The sequence below is a fragment of the Octopus bimaculoides genome, chromosome 2 (assembly GCF_046866305.1).
Source record: "Octopus bimaculoides isolate indiv1 chromosome 2, ASM4686630v1, whole genome shotgun sequence".
In the NCBI taxonomy this organism is placed as follows: Eukaryota; Metazoa; Mollusca; class Cephalopoda; order Octopoda; family Octopodidae; genus Octopus; species Octopus bimaculoides.
Window position 1 is genome coordinate 146,195,668 of NC_142929.1, and position 15,830 is coordinate 146,211,497.

General features: G+C 37.1%; 1 protein-coding gene across 27 annotated transcripts in view; it reads right to left on the bottom strand.

Moving 5' to 3' along the window:
• LOC106875150 (FERM domain-containing protein 4A) overlaps positions 1–8,072 on the bottom strand; it is a 363,595-nt gene extending 355,523 nt beyond the window's left edge. For 15 of the 27 annotated variants that reach the window (XM_089347864.1, XM_089347848.1, XM_089347840.1 and 12 more), the window contains exon 1: positions 7,902–8,072. The gene's annotated coding sequence lies outside the window, so the exon portion shown is untranslated. Of the gene's footprint in view, positions 1–3,346; positions 3,393–4,561; positions 4,660–4,770; positions 4,869–6,906; positions 7,037–7,901 lie in introns of those variants that run through there. The other 12 variants (XM_089347866.1, XM_089347843.1, XM_052965646.2 and 9 more) reach the window with 7 other exon arrangements.
• Positions 8,073–15,830: the final 7,758 nt, after the last annotated feature.

Below are 15,830 nucleotides of genomic sequence, written 5' to 3' on the forward strand. Positions count from 1 at the left end.
AGTTTCAGGTGTGGAAGCAAGGTCTAGAATTGAAGGGCCTTAGAGTCAACCTAGCTAAAACCAAAATCCTAATAAGTAGGAAGGTAGATAAAACACAAACCCCTTCAGGTAGATGGCCCTGCTCAGTATGTAGAAAAGGAGTAGGTAGTAACTCTATAAGATGTACCCGGTGCAAGCTATGGACACATAAGAGGTGCAGCAACATCAAAGGCAGGTTAACTAGCAAGTTAGTTTTTGTTTGTGGCAGATGTTCAGGTGCAATAAAGACTGCAAACAAACAGGAAACAACTTCTATCTCATTCCAGGGTGAAAAACTAGAGGTAGTCGATAGCTTCCGCTATCTGGGCGACCAAGTTAGTAGTGGGGGTGGGTGCGCTGAAAGTGTAGCTGCTAGAATAAGAATAGCCTGGGCAAAGTTTAGAGAGCTCTTACCCCTGCTGGCGACAAAGGGACTCTCACTCAGAGTAAAAGGCAGACTGTATGACGCATGCGTACGAACAACCATGCTACATGGCAGTGAAACATGGACTGTAACTGCTGAGGACATACGTAAGCTCGCAAGGAATGAAGCCAGTATGCTCCGTTGGATGTGTAATGTCAATGTGAATACCCGTCAGAGTGTAAGTATCTTGAGAGAAAAGCTGAACATTAGAAGCATCAGTTGTGGCGTGCAAGAGAGACGATTGCGCTGGTATGGACATGTGGTGAGAATGGAGGAGGATAGCTGCGTGAAAAAGTGCCACACCCTAACAGTTGAGGGAACCCGTGGAAGAGGTAGGCCCAGGAAGACCTGGGCTGAGGTGGTGAGGCAAGACCTTCGTACATTGGGCCTCACCGAGGCGATGACTACGGACCGAGACCTTTGGAAATGGGCTGTGCGTGAGAAGACCCGGCAAGCCAAGTAAGATCGTTGCCAGTGCCCCTGGACTGGTTCTTGTGCGGGTGGCACATGAGATGCACCATTTTGAGCGTGGCCGTTGCCAGTACCGCCTGACTGGCTCCTGTAGGATTTTCGAGCGAGATCGTTGCCAGTGCCCCTGGACTGGCTTGTGCGGGTGGCACATAAAAGACACCATTTCGAGCGTGGCCGTTTTCGTGCGGGTGACACGTAAAAGCACCCACTACACTCTCTGAGTGGTTGGCGTTAGGAAGGGCATCCAGCTGTAGAAACTCTGCCAAATCAGACTGGAGCCTGGTGTTGCCATCCGGTTTCACCAGTCCTCAGTCAAATCGTCCAACCCATGCTAGCATGGAAAGCGGACGTTAAACGATGATGATGATGATATATATATATACGACGGGCCTCTTTCAGCTTCTGTCTACCAAATCCACTCACAAGGCTATAGACCCCAGCACTTATTTTTTGTAAGCCTAGTACTTATTCTATCAGTCTCTTTTGCTGAACCGCTAAGTTACAGGGACGTAAGCACACCAGCATCGGTTGTCAAGCGATGGTAGGGGGACAAACAGACACACAAACATACATACACACGCACACACACACATACATTATATATATATATATATATATATATATATATACATACATATACGACGAGCTTCTTTCAGTTTCCGTCTACCAAATACACTCACAAGGCTTTGGTCAGCCCAAGGCTATAGTAGAAGACACTTGCCTAAGGTGCCATGCAGTGGAATTGAATCCGGAACCATGTGGTTGGTAAGCAAGCTACTTACCACACAGCTACTCATGCACCTATAAACTTCCGTGTATTATGCTTATAGGTATACATATTGTTAAAAGGCATAATGTTGTGGAATTCTCTGATATAAAATCTTTTCATAGACTTGTGTTAAAAGCTATATCAGAGCAAAACAAACATCATCACTGCAGTGACTCATGAGAATGACAGATGTGTTTCACCTTTCTTGAAGTTTGTCAATGCTGTTCACCCAACTGTCACTTGCTGAGATGAAATTCATGCCTTGACATATATAGGAAACAATGAATAAACCATCCACTGGTATTGTGGAAGCTTACTGGGCTGTAGAAAAACTTGTCATTGAATGCCACAAAGTGATAGTTAATTCTTGGTGAATTTAGTCACAAACCAGTTTCAATTTCCAACTGGAACCTATTCAATTTATGTCACAAATTACACTAAGAAAAACATGAATGGCAAGCAATAGTGGTAATTTAGTGCCATTTTAGTGTGTGGTCTACCTGACCTTTTACACATTAGCATGCAGCTTAGCGAAAGCCCAGATCAGATCATATCATAATGTAGACTATGGAATTTGCATCAGACCACACACTAAAGTAGCACTGATAAGTTTCCTTCTAAAGAAGCTTCGGTTTCATGGTTATATAATATATTAAAAGAAATATTTCATTACATTACCATTTACTATCTCATATTGTCATTGGTAACAGGCATTTTGTTTTGTTTGCTTGTTTTTATTATATTATACTGGTTGTTATTCTATAGCATCTTGTATTTCTTCAAACATATGAGGAAATGATACTAATTGTTACAAAAATTTTTCTTATCAAATCTTAAAATATTTTGGAACCAAAACTTGCTATCAATAATTGTTAACAAGTTCTGGTTTCAAAACACAGGAAAAGTACTGGTTTCAAAGTACAGGAAAAATTAAAGAATTTAGCAGAATACACAAATACAAAGCAAAAGACAAACAGGATCCCTGGAAGTTTGCAGTGAATATTTCTCATCATTCAGCCATCCATGAAATAAAGTTACATAATGCTATAAAAGTAGCTTTTCAAGTTGTTAATTCAGAGACTATCTTAAAGATTAGAAATTCAATAATCATTAATGAGAACTCATTGTTTGAGAAGCAACCAATAATATAAAGTATGCCATCAAAATCAGCTTCTATTACATTAACAATATTATAGAGTGGAAGCATGCAGGAAGTTAATACAGGATGATTTATATGACAATCAAATTCTGAAGTAAAAGCAAACAAGTTAGAATGTTATTCTCAGAGATTGTATATACTAATGCATATTTGAAATACAAAGAAAACAAAAACAAGGGGAAAAAATCCTTTCACTCACTCAGTAAACAGATTTCCTAACCAATATTAATCATTCACTATAAGATTTCAAAGACATTACTTATTTTCACAGTTGAAAAGTGTGTGTGTGTGTGTATGCATATGGTCTCTTAAAACTAAATTGCAACCTTGCTCAATTATATCTAAAGTATCTCAGGTTATACTTGTGCTACATATGTATCATACCAAGACAATTTTTCAATATGCAACCCTCCACTCATTGAGTTATTTATTGAGCCCAGCAACTATTTCACAATATTAGTGAATGTATTATTCAGCTTCTTACATCTGAGGTGGAAAATCTTACCTGGGCATGTGACTGGCTGTGCATCTGGCCCAAACGCATCTGATGTTCTCACTAGCTGCTGCCGAGATGAATTTTTTTTTTTTCTGTCTCTCTCTCTCTCTCTGAAATATATTGTTTCTGAACACAACACATCCATAAGAGATTTTATCTCAGAAGACCACCACAGTAGCTTGCCTGTCAACAGTGTATATACATGAAGTAAGATACATATATAGGTATTTCAATTTAGTACTGCTTCAACTGCATTCACCAGATTATTTATTCAGCCCAACAGCTATTTGCAATACTAGTGAATGTATAATCCACAGAGATGGCAGGTCTCATCTAAGAATGTGGTTAGCAATGAGTATATGTCATTGACAATGCTTAACAACGCTGAAATGCATCTGGCATTCAAGGTGTCTTTCAGCTCCCTCCCATGTATATTCTTTCAGATATAGCATGTCCGTAAGAGATTTTATCTAGGATGATAAACACAATAACTTGCCTATCGATGGTGTATATACAAAGCATGATACATAAAGGGTTATCTACACATACACAAATATTTTTTCTTTCTTTCTTTGATATAACTTTTATATCGGGAGAGACAAAGTCATTTGATTCTTACACTTATCCAGCAAAGAGGCACTTTACTTTTCAAGAATCCTTACATTTCTTTACTCACATTTCAACTCATTATAACCTTCATAAATTTTAAGATAGGAACAATAACTTTTTTTTTTCCACATTAAAGTATAGCTGTATGTTTCTCTCTAGCTGTGAGGTGAATTTTCATAACAAGCTCGGTTTTATATTTTTAGTTATCTGTGGTTAGCAATTTCCCTCATCTTGTCTATTTATAGAATATTTAAGAGCAAAATGGAATATTTAAATTGCAAAAAGCATACTGTTAATTTATGTTGTATCTCCTTGATAAAATGCTTTCGCATTTTTAACGATAAAAATTTGTCACAGAAACCCTCACCCCACTCCACCCCCAAGTAATTTTTCCCTTGATCTGGGAAAATAAAATAAAACATGTTCTGGAACATATATTCAGAGATAAATAACAATTTCATGTGAAATAAAATAAACATACACGGACTACATAATCTCAATAAGATTGCCATAAAAAATGAAAAAGAAAAAGGAAAAACTAAACGTAAACTCTGTTCTGACAATAAACCAGAGTGGACAAAGACAATTGTAAAAAAAAAGATTTCGATAGCTTACAGATTTTTGTGAAAACCCGGTTTTACTGACAGAAAAACATTTAAAGCGTAAGGATATTTAAGAAGTGACGTTTGCGTCTTCGCCGAGCTTTATCATAAATAATGTGTTTCGCTTACATAAATATTCTAGAATAACAAATCAACACTAAAACTCTAATTGATGGTGTAAATAATTTGTTATAATGAAATAATGAACACGATAAAATTAACCTTAGCAATAGAGTCAGCTGAATAAATCACAGAGGGATTTTGTTTCATTTCCACTCCTCGTTTACAATCCATCATTAGTAAATATTTACAAACACACAGACGCGCGCGCACGCACACAACTCAGAAATAATTTCAGATTTGATTGATGTGTCGCTTGTTCCTAAAAATACAAATTGTATTTCGTTATGCGTTAAAACAAATGTGAGGAGATATTTAAATGTTGTGAAATGATTTTATTCTAACAAGCCATTTGAAGAAAATATACAACACAAAACGCAGAAGAAATAAACAATTTTTTTTTTTTTTTCATGAAAGTACTTAAACGACAGGAAGGAGAAAATTAGTCAATCTAAAATAAATAAACCACTTAATTCGAATCAGTGTGCGCTGGATAAGGCTTATGTTTCTTCAATTGTTTGTCTCAGGATTGTAAAATTTGTTAAGATATGATTTTTTTGAAAGTGCGAATTTAATTCTTGGTATTAGCATTAATCGTGGGGTATAGTATTTTTTAACATCTCATACTCCCAAATATTTGAAGAATTCAAACAGAACCTTACATTTATTTATAGCTAATTTGGGGGTTACCTACCATTTTCACCCTCCACCTGAATCCTGAAGATCATCTTACGTTCAGATAGGTAATATCATAATGAGAATAACAGCATGGCTCTTTTAAAACCTGCAGGTAACAACTGTGTTGTACTTATCAGCAAACGTCAGTCCTTGCGAGAGATTTTTCTTTTATCTAAACCAATGTGCAATGAGAAATAACACTTCTGTCCTAAACTGATCAGTTAAGATTGAAAATGTGTGTAGATAAAGTTGTTTATAAATATGTCCACATTTCAATTGATTAGTAGAAAAACTGACGTGTAACATTCGAGAAGATAAGGTTTCTCTAAAGAATGTTTGGTTACTGAAATACATAGTGCCGCTCCTAGCTATATTATTGACTCAGTTTCTGTCAATATTGCTAACAGAAAAAAAAGGCAAGTGCTGTAGGGTGAAAAGGTAAATTAGCAGTGAGTCAACTCTGTGCGCCGAATGTGCGACCCGGTTTCGAATCATTTCCTACCATTCCACTTGACGTACTTTCAAAATGCCCGTCCCATAAAGGGATGATCGTTTGACAATTGTTCAAACCTCTTCCTCTAAATACCTAAGGCTTTATGTTTATTCAAAAATATATTTTGGTTAGTGAAATTTGACTTCCAGTTTGTTTGTTTTTTTTTTGTTATTTTTGTTTTTTTTCAAAAATTCACGTATTTAGGAAAAAGGCGGCCACTACTGTTAAGACTGTGTCAAAACCTGTTTATATTGAGATCAAACAATTCTAGTAGTTGATACAGTAAAGTGCAGGGCCATAACGTCTGTTTACGTTTCATGTTCGAGTCATGCTAAAATTGACATTGCTTTCAGCTTTCTGAGGCCGATCAATAAGTAACACTAATGTATTTATCTGAGGGCATGAGATGCAGTCAATTATCACCTTTCTTGCAAATGTGTAGCCTTGTAATAATGTTTTAGACATATATCTAGGGTGGCGAATTGGCAAATATCATTAGAGCATCGAATAAAATGTCTTGCGGTATTTGTTACCGGTCTCCGAGCTGTGAATTCAAATCCCCTAGAAGTCAAATTTGTCTTCCATTGTTTTGGGGTTGATAAATAAAACCCCAATCAAGTACGAGGGTTGATTCTTCTCTTAAGCTTTCTCTCTGAATCGGTTACGTTACGCCGTAAGAAAGGATCGTGGGGTACCTCTCTCACATCCTTCCCTCCAGAAACAGCAACCTCTTCCCAGAAATATCAATATGCAACTGGAATCGTCCAGGGATGTTCATTGAGGAACGAAATAAGGAAGAAAAAAAATCTTCCAAATAATACAACGTTTGATATATTTGACACAAAACTACAAATTTATAAGGTAGTGGGGGACAAAGTTGCCTCAATCGACTTCATTACTGCTTTCACCCTTGAAATACATCGATTCTAGTGGAATTTGAACACAAAAGAAAGTAAGAAGAAATTACTGATATCAAATAATTGTATATACACGTTAAAGCGGAGGTTTGTGATACCAACAAAGAATATATAAAAACTTATAAACAAATGTAACATTGGTTTGCTTACAAGCAACCGCCTTTACATGTCGAGGGGATGAGATGTCAAAGGGCAACTGGAGCTTTTTCGTTGAGCAAGCCGTGTGTGTGTGCATCTATGTCATGTTGTGTAATCTCAGGTCAGCCTTGATCGATCAGACAATGTTGATAGAGAAAGGAGAGAGACAGACAGAAAAAGTAGTCGAAAGTGGAGAGAGGGAAACAATGAAAACAAACAAGGAATGCATTGAAGAATGAGAAAATGGCAGATTTAGTCGCAAAACCTAAAACGAAAACAACAAAGTACAAGATATCTTAAGCACTCGTGTTTTACATATGAAAATGAGCTTTTTTGATGCATATCTTTAACAATTACGATACAAATTTTAGATTTTGACAAAAAATTTTAAAAGTAGAAGACTTGAAGCACTCGAATGAGTGAAAATATTTTGCATTGTTGATTACACTTTTTTGCGAGTATTTTTTTTTTTTTTACAATAAAATTTGTTGAATAAAAAATTATCAATAATATTAAATGTTTAACATTCAATAAACTAGTACTTAAAACGGCATATTGGTTCGCATTATGGTTTAGTAATTAAAACCGAAAAATATTTTTGGAAATTAAATCAAATACAGAAATAAAAGTCCGAAAAATAGGGAAAATTAAGTGCAATTCTGTAACGAAAGTGAAACACAAAACAGAGAGAAGAGGAGAAAGGAAGGTGTGTTAAAATAAACATTTTAGATGTTTTAGAAGTAAAAATGTAAACACATGCAATTAATCTAGAAATATTCATAAAAAAAACAAAATTAATATTATTTCGCTTTCGTCAAAAAAAAAAACCGGTCAATGATAATAAAATAAGAATTTACATGAGAACAATAATTTCTTAAACAATCCTTAATTGTTCATTAAATATTTTCTTTCTCTATAAAATATTTTCTGTAGGAAAATATTTCAAAATAAAGTAAAAAAAATTAAACAAGTGAAAGAAAATAGATAAAAAAAAAAATAAAATTTACGTTTTCTGAGGTGTATAATTATCTTTCGCTTTTTTTTTTTTTTTAATCCCGTGTACAGTTGAAAACAGTGAGTAGAGTGAAGTATTCCATGGTTTCATTACTGTTACAAGTCATTCCTAGACTGACAACAATGTAGCTCGGACGCCATTGCCGGAGCTTTCGGTTCCGGTCAAAGTACGCAGGCGCATATGTACATATATATATATATATACACACACGCGCGCGTGTGTGTGTGTGTGTATACGTATGTCTGTGTCTGTATGTGGAAACCCACGAAACTCTCGGTCCTTGAGTCACTTATATTATGACTTATGCACACATGCAAACATATATATGTATGTATGAGTGTTTCGTAAAATTCCACGAAACTACAAGCCCTCGAGTCACCTATGTGTATGTGTGTATACGTATGTCTGTGTCTGTATGTGGAAACCCACGAAACTCTCGGTCCTTGAGTCACTTATATAGCATTACGACTTATGCACACATGCAAACATATATGTATGTATGAGCGTTTCGTAAAATTTCACGAAACTACAGGCCCTCGAGTCACTTGCGATCTTTAGAGTTTGAAGTTTCTGTCTCTCCTTTGATGTTAATCTTTACCTCATTTGTCTCTTCTGTCGCTATCTCTCTCTTTCTAATTGTTTATTACTTCTCTCCTCCCTCTCTTTCTATGTGTGTGTGTGTGTGTTTGCATATGTATGTATGTATGTATAACTTCTACTGTCTTGAATATTTCAATATATTACTCTGTTGTAGGTGTTCCCATCTATCAAACATTCTCTACTTTTCTGCATGCATACTCTCTTTGTTCCTCCTATCTATCTATCTATCTATCTATCTATCTATCTATCTATCTATCTATTTATCTATCTATCTATCTATCTATTTATCTATCTATCTATCTATTTCTATCTAGCTGTCTCTCACTCTTCCTCTCTTTCTTCATATATATATATATATAAATATATATATATATATATATATAACTATCTATCTATCTTTCTATCTATCTGTCTGTCTATCTATCTATCTATCTATTTATCTGTTGGTCTGTCTCCTCACTATCTCTCTCTCTCTCTCTCTATTTCTCTCTGACTCACACATACATACTTACTCTTACCCCCATACACAAACATACACACTATCTCTCATACACTCTCTCTCCACAATACACTCACACATAGTCACTCACATGCAACACACCCACTCACTTTCTCGCACTTTCTCTCTCATGTACACATATTAATACATTAATACTACAGACATTATTCACATTGTGGGGTTTTTAATAAAAGAAGAAAAGAAAATTAAAATAACATAATTGGCATTGACAACAAATTTCCTTTCTTTTACATCAAAAAAAATTAATTTTTTTTTCAATACGCCCACCCCACTTTTTTTTAACTTCATCATCATCACCGTCATCATCATTATCATGATTATCATCAACCAGCAATAACATTGTCATCATTATCATTAATATCATCATCAACTTCATTATCATCATTACTGTGTGTGTGTTTGTGTGTGTGTGTGTGTGGTGGGCTATTGACCACCACCATCATCATTACCAGTGTTGCCACCACTATCATCATCACCACCACCACCACCACCATCATCATCATTGTCAGCATTGACATCACTATCATCATCACCACAGCCATCACCACTACCACTGCTCATGCTACCCATCCTACTTACCCTTCCATTCCAATTAACTACTGTCTCAGTCATTTTCTATAACTGTAGTTAATGTCTCACCTGACACCACCCCTTCAGCATGCACCTTTTGGGGGGGGGAGGCAGGAGGGTTAAGGTTATTTCATTGTTACTTCTTTAGTACAAGCCACCACCATCACTGCCATCTTCACCCTCGAAAAAATTCTTTCTCCCTTATTCCCTCTTTTTTTGTTTGTTTTATTTTTCATGTATTAAAGCCCTACACTTTTCCCCCATCCCTCTCCCCTCCTTTACAGTCAGTCATCTCTTGTTCCTTAATTAACCCTCACCCCTCTGCTTTCTTTCTTTCTTTCTACTTTGTATTTCTCTCTGGCTCACTCTCTCTCTCTCTCTCTCTCTCTTTCTTTCTTTCTCTCCCTCTCTCTCTGTCTCTCACACACACAGACACAAACATAAACACACATAGAGTGATAAACAGACATACATGCGCATGCTTTCTTTCCCCCTCTCTCATTCTCATATATTATGTGCACAACCTCTCTCTTTTTCACTCTTTCTCACTCACCTTCTCTCTCTAACATTTTCTGTTTCACACACTAACCATATATGTGTCACACACACACACACACACACACACACGCAAATTCACATACATCACTTCAGTTTACTTGATTCACCACTTTGCACTGCACTTCTCTATACATACACACACATGTATATAAACACACACACACATGTATATAAACACACACACACACTCTCACTCATGCACATGAACACACACACACACACACACACTCTCTCTCTCCCTCTCCCTCTGTTCTGTTGTTGATGATATCTTTCCAAACTTGCAAACTTCACAGTTTATTTCTTATTTTCATCTTACTTCACAATTGCCACCCGTCTATCTTGACTATCTCACACTGTACTCAGGCATGTACTTCAAAAACAACAAATAAACATTAGTAACACACTACAAACAAATTACTAACTCACCATCACTAGGTATAGCCATATTAAGTTACCATTTAAGGCTTTCTCTACTTCCTTCAAGATAGGGTTAAAAAAAATTTTCAAACAGCAAACATTTTTTTTATTCACTTTAAGCTTTCTTATTTCAAAATCTAAAGAAGAAAATGAGTGAGTACTTGTAGTCATGCTAGGTTCTACCGGTTGTGGTGGGTATATGGGTTAATAGAAAACGTAAATATGCAGTTAAAATTATTATAGATAGTGCAGGCATGAAATAGTTGGTTAAGAAATTTGCAGAATCTTAAGCAAACGTTTTCTATCAAAGCCTTAAGTTGTGAGTGAAATTTGGTAGGTGAAAACTGTGCAGAAGCTTGTCTTATCTGTGTGTATGTATGTGTGCATGTGCATGCATGTGCACACGCACACACACACACACACATATATATATGTTATATATGTGTATGTATGCATACATTGTCGTTGGCATCTTTTTGTCTTGGGAGACAATGGAGTTGCGCATAAACTAATCCAGTCTGGTTTTTACATTTCATGTCCTCTCCAGTTTCCTCTCCAGTTTTGCGCAGGCCTGGGCTAGATGTATTCTTTGCTTCAAGTGTTTTTTACTAGCCATTATGATGGCTAGTAATGACTTGTTAGATACTAACAAGTCATTGACTACATTCTCCGTGATCCCCTTGAACTGATATGTGTGTATGTGGGTCTACATATATATATATATATATATATATATATATATTAATAAATGGTTCGGAAAATAGCTGGTAAATCCTTAATTTTCATTCCCTTTCGAAATTATCCCTAATTATCCCTTCTAGCGGGTTAGATGTCCTATTATGGACATCTCTCAGATGTGTTTAAATGTACACTGTATTTAAATGAATATATATATATATATATATATATATATATATATATATATATGTCATTGCTTCACAGAGGCAATGACAGGAGACCAGGGCATTTGGAGATATGCTGTGATTGAGAAGACCCGACAACTAAAGTGAGATCACAGCTATGCATATTCGGCCCTGTTAAGAATACCCCTGATGCATTGGGCGATATGATATGCTTAAGAAGACCTGTTGAGTCAAGTAAAACCAATATCGTAGCTGGGGCCAGTACCCCCTGACTGGTTCCCGTGCCGGTGGCATGTAAAAAGCACCATCTGAACATGGTCGATGCCAGGTCCGCCTGACTGGCTCCATTGCCAGTGGCATGTAAAAAGCACCAACCGGACATGACCAATTCCAGTACCCACTAACTGGCTCCAGTGCCAGTGGCACATAAAAAGCACCATCTGAACATGATTGATGCCAGGCCCACTTGACTTGCTCCTGTGCTGGTGGCACATAAAAAACACCCACTACACTCTTGGAGCTGTTGCCATTAGGAAGGGCATTCAGCTATAGAAACATTGCCAGATCAGATTGAAGCCTGGTGGTGCAGCTGCTGGCTCTCCAGACCTCAGTCAAACCGTCCAACCTATGCCAGCTTGGAAAATGGATGTTAAACAATGATGATGATATGTATATATATATATATATATATATACAAATTCAAATCCAGAAAATGGAGAAGTTTTGATAACTGGAATTTAATTCTTTTGGGCAAAATCGAAACAGCTGTAAGTGAACATGTTGAATCTTTGCAGTTAAATCATATTAACACTACTTCTCCATTTTCTGGATTTTAATTTGAATATTTATAAACCAAGATTTATACTTAAGCCTATTATTTTAGGAGTATTACTATTTACAACAAAATAATAGATAATAAACCAGTAATTCATTGGATATTTTCTATCTCTTAAGGTGGTTATTTTAACCTCTATTTAAATTTATGTGTGTGTGTTAGTTAGGCTGGTGTATAGAGTCCACACACTGCATATGTGAATAGAACACAGATAACATAATCAGTATTTTTGCGTCTTATAACATTCACATGTTTCAGAAGACCAGTAAAACATCAATTACTTGAGCTTAAATATCTCAGTTATGTGACAAAAATTCCCATTTATATGGTTTTTAAACTCACAAAGTTGATGTTTTGCTAGTTTACTGAATTGTGTGTACTATATAAAGCATAAGCACTAATGACATTTTCTGAGCTCCTTTTATTTATTTGTGCGCGTGTGTGTGTGTGTGTTTTGCCAATATACATTAGTACTAAAACAGAAAAAACTGGGGCATTTGAGCAAAAATCACTTGTGATATTTATTCTACCCATATTGCAAAAACATTTCCTCATCACTCTTAAAATTGGATATGCAGTGAACCAAAGATTGATCAGCTGAAACTTATAACCAATGATACTATTGTTCACAAAAGCATTAGGTGAAAGAAAGTCTGGTAAACAAAACATGAGTGAATGCTGAGTTCCAGAATATGATGTATATGGTATTAGGAAAGAAGGATTAGACCAAGCAGTCGCTAACTTTTTCTTTCTAAGTAAAGGTCACCATTTACTCCTTGACAACCTTATTCTTATACTGTTTTGCTCAATTATTTGGATTTACAATATAAGCAGTCTTGACTGTGTGTTTAAAAAGCTTGCTTCCCAACTTTGAGGTCTTAAGTTCAGTCCGTCTACACAGCACTTAGAGTAAATATCTTCTACTATAGATTCAGGCTAACAGATGCCTTGTGAATAGATTTAGTAAACAGAAACTGGAAGAAGCCCATATATATACATATGTACATACATACATACATATATATATATATATATATATATATATATATGACTGGTGTAGCAGCATCATAGTCAACTGCTACAAAGGTAAAGGGGACGCTTTAGATACAAATAATTACAGAGGCATCAAGCTGTTAGATCAGGTTATGAAAGTAACAGAGAGGGTCATAGCCCAACTAATTAGGGAGCGAATCAATTTAGATGAGATGCAGTTTGGGTTCGTGCCAGGTAAAAGCACTACTGATGCCTTATTTCTAGTGAGACAGTTGCAGGAGAAATACCTAGCTAAGGATAAACCTCTGTACCTGGCTTTCGTTGACATGGAGAAAGCCTTTGACAGGGTCCCCCGATCCCTTATCTGGTGGTCAATGAGGAAACTTGGGATAGAAAAATGGTTAGTGAGAGCTGTGCGAGCCATGTACAGAGATGCTGCCAGTAAGGTGAGGGTTGGAAATGAGTACAGCAATGAATTCCGGGTAGAGGTAGGGGTCCACCAAGGTTCCGTCCTCAGCCCCCTCTTATTTACCATAGTCCTCCAGGCAATCACAGAGGAGTTCAAGACAGGTTGCCCCTGGGAGCTCCTCTATGCTGATGACCTTGCCCTAATTGCGGAGTCACTATCAGAACTAGAGGAGAAGTTTCAGGTGTGGAAGCAAGGTCTAGAATTGAAGGGCCTTAGAGTCAACCTAGCTAAAACCAAAATCCTAATAAGTAGGAAGGTAGATAAAACACAAACCCCTTCAGGTAGATGGCCCTGCTCAGTATGTAGAAAAGGAGTAGGTAGTAACTCTATAAGATGTACCCGGTGCAAGCTATGGACACATAAGAGGTGCAGCAACATCAAAGGCAGGTTAACTAGCAAGTTAGTTTTTGTTTGTGGCAGATGTTCAGGTGCAATAAAGACTGCAAACAAACAGGAAACAACTTCTATCTCATTCCAGGGTGAAAAACTAGAGGTAGTCGATAGCTTCCGCTATCTGGGCGACCAAGTTAGTAGTGGGGTGGGTGCGCTGAAAGTGTAGCTGCTAGAATAAGAATAGCCTGGGCAAAGTTTAGAGAGCTCTTACCCCTGCTGGCGACAAAGGGACTCTCACTCAGAGTAAAAGGCAGACTGTATGACGCATGCGTACGAACAACCATGCTACATGGCAGTGAAACATGGGCTGTAACTGCTGAGGACATACGTAAGCTCGCAAGGAATGAAGCCAGTATGCTCCGTTGGATGTGTAATGTCAATGTGAATACCCGTCAGAGTGTAAGTATCTTGAGAGAAAAGCTGAACATTAGAAGCATCAGTTGTGGCGTGCAAGAGAGACGATTGCGCTGGTATGGACATGTGGTGAGAATGGAGGAGGATAGCTGCGTGAAAAAGTGCAAGAGGTAGGCCCAGGAAGACCTGGGCTGAGGTGGTGAGGCAAGACCTTCGTACATTGGGCCTCACCGAGGCGATGACTACGGACCGAGACCTTTGGAAATGTGCTGTGCGTGAGAAGACCCGGCAAGCCAAGTAAGATCGTTGCCAGTGCCCCTGGACTGGTTCTTGTGCGGGTGGCACATGAGATGCACCATTTTGAGCGTGGCCGTTGCCAGTACCGCCTGACTGGCTCCTGTAGGATTTTCGACCAAGATCGTTGCCAGTGCCCCTGGACTGGCTTGTGCGGGTGGCACATAAAAGACACCATTTCGAGCGTGGCCGTTTTCGTGCGGGTGACACGTAAAAGCACCCACTACACTCTCTGAGTGGTTGGCGTTAGGAAGGGCATCCAGCTGTAGAAACTCTGCCAAATCAGACTGGAGCCTGGTGTTGCCATCCGGTTTCACCAGTCCTCAGTCAAATCGTCCAACCCATGCTAGCATGGAAAGCGGACGTTAAACGATGATGATGATGATATATATACATACATACATACTTACATGCATACACATATACATACATACATACATACATACATATATACATGCATGTATGTATGTATATATCTGTGTGTGTGTCTGTCTTTTTGTTTGTGTTGTGTTTGTCCCCCACTATTGCTTGACACCTGGTGGTGAATCATGTATATCTCCATAGACTTAATGGTTTGGCAAAAGATACCAATAAAATAAGTGCCAGATCTGTACTTGAATCAATGTGTTCAACTAGACCCTTCAAAGCAGTGCCCCAGTATGGCTGCAGTCCAATGATTGAAACAAGTAAAAGATAAAAGATATGATAAAACATGTGACTAAGAGAAAAATTAAAATATTGTTTTTAAATATAATTATTTTAAGTTTAATTAACAATAACAAAAGAAACAACACATAATTCCACTTATTGATGAACTGATGTACAAATACTAGAAACAAACACAGTCTTCTGAATTAGACATTTCCATTTTAGCAAAACAGTAATTAAAAAGTTTACAAAACAGATCATTAAATCTGAAGTGGTACAAAGAAAAATAAATTGGTATTTTTTTTCACAATATAGGCCTACTTCAGATTTTTTTCTCAACTTCAAATTTTTTAAAAATTATGATTGAAAGAAAAAAGTGTTCAAATCCATATCAAGTTTACTCCTAG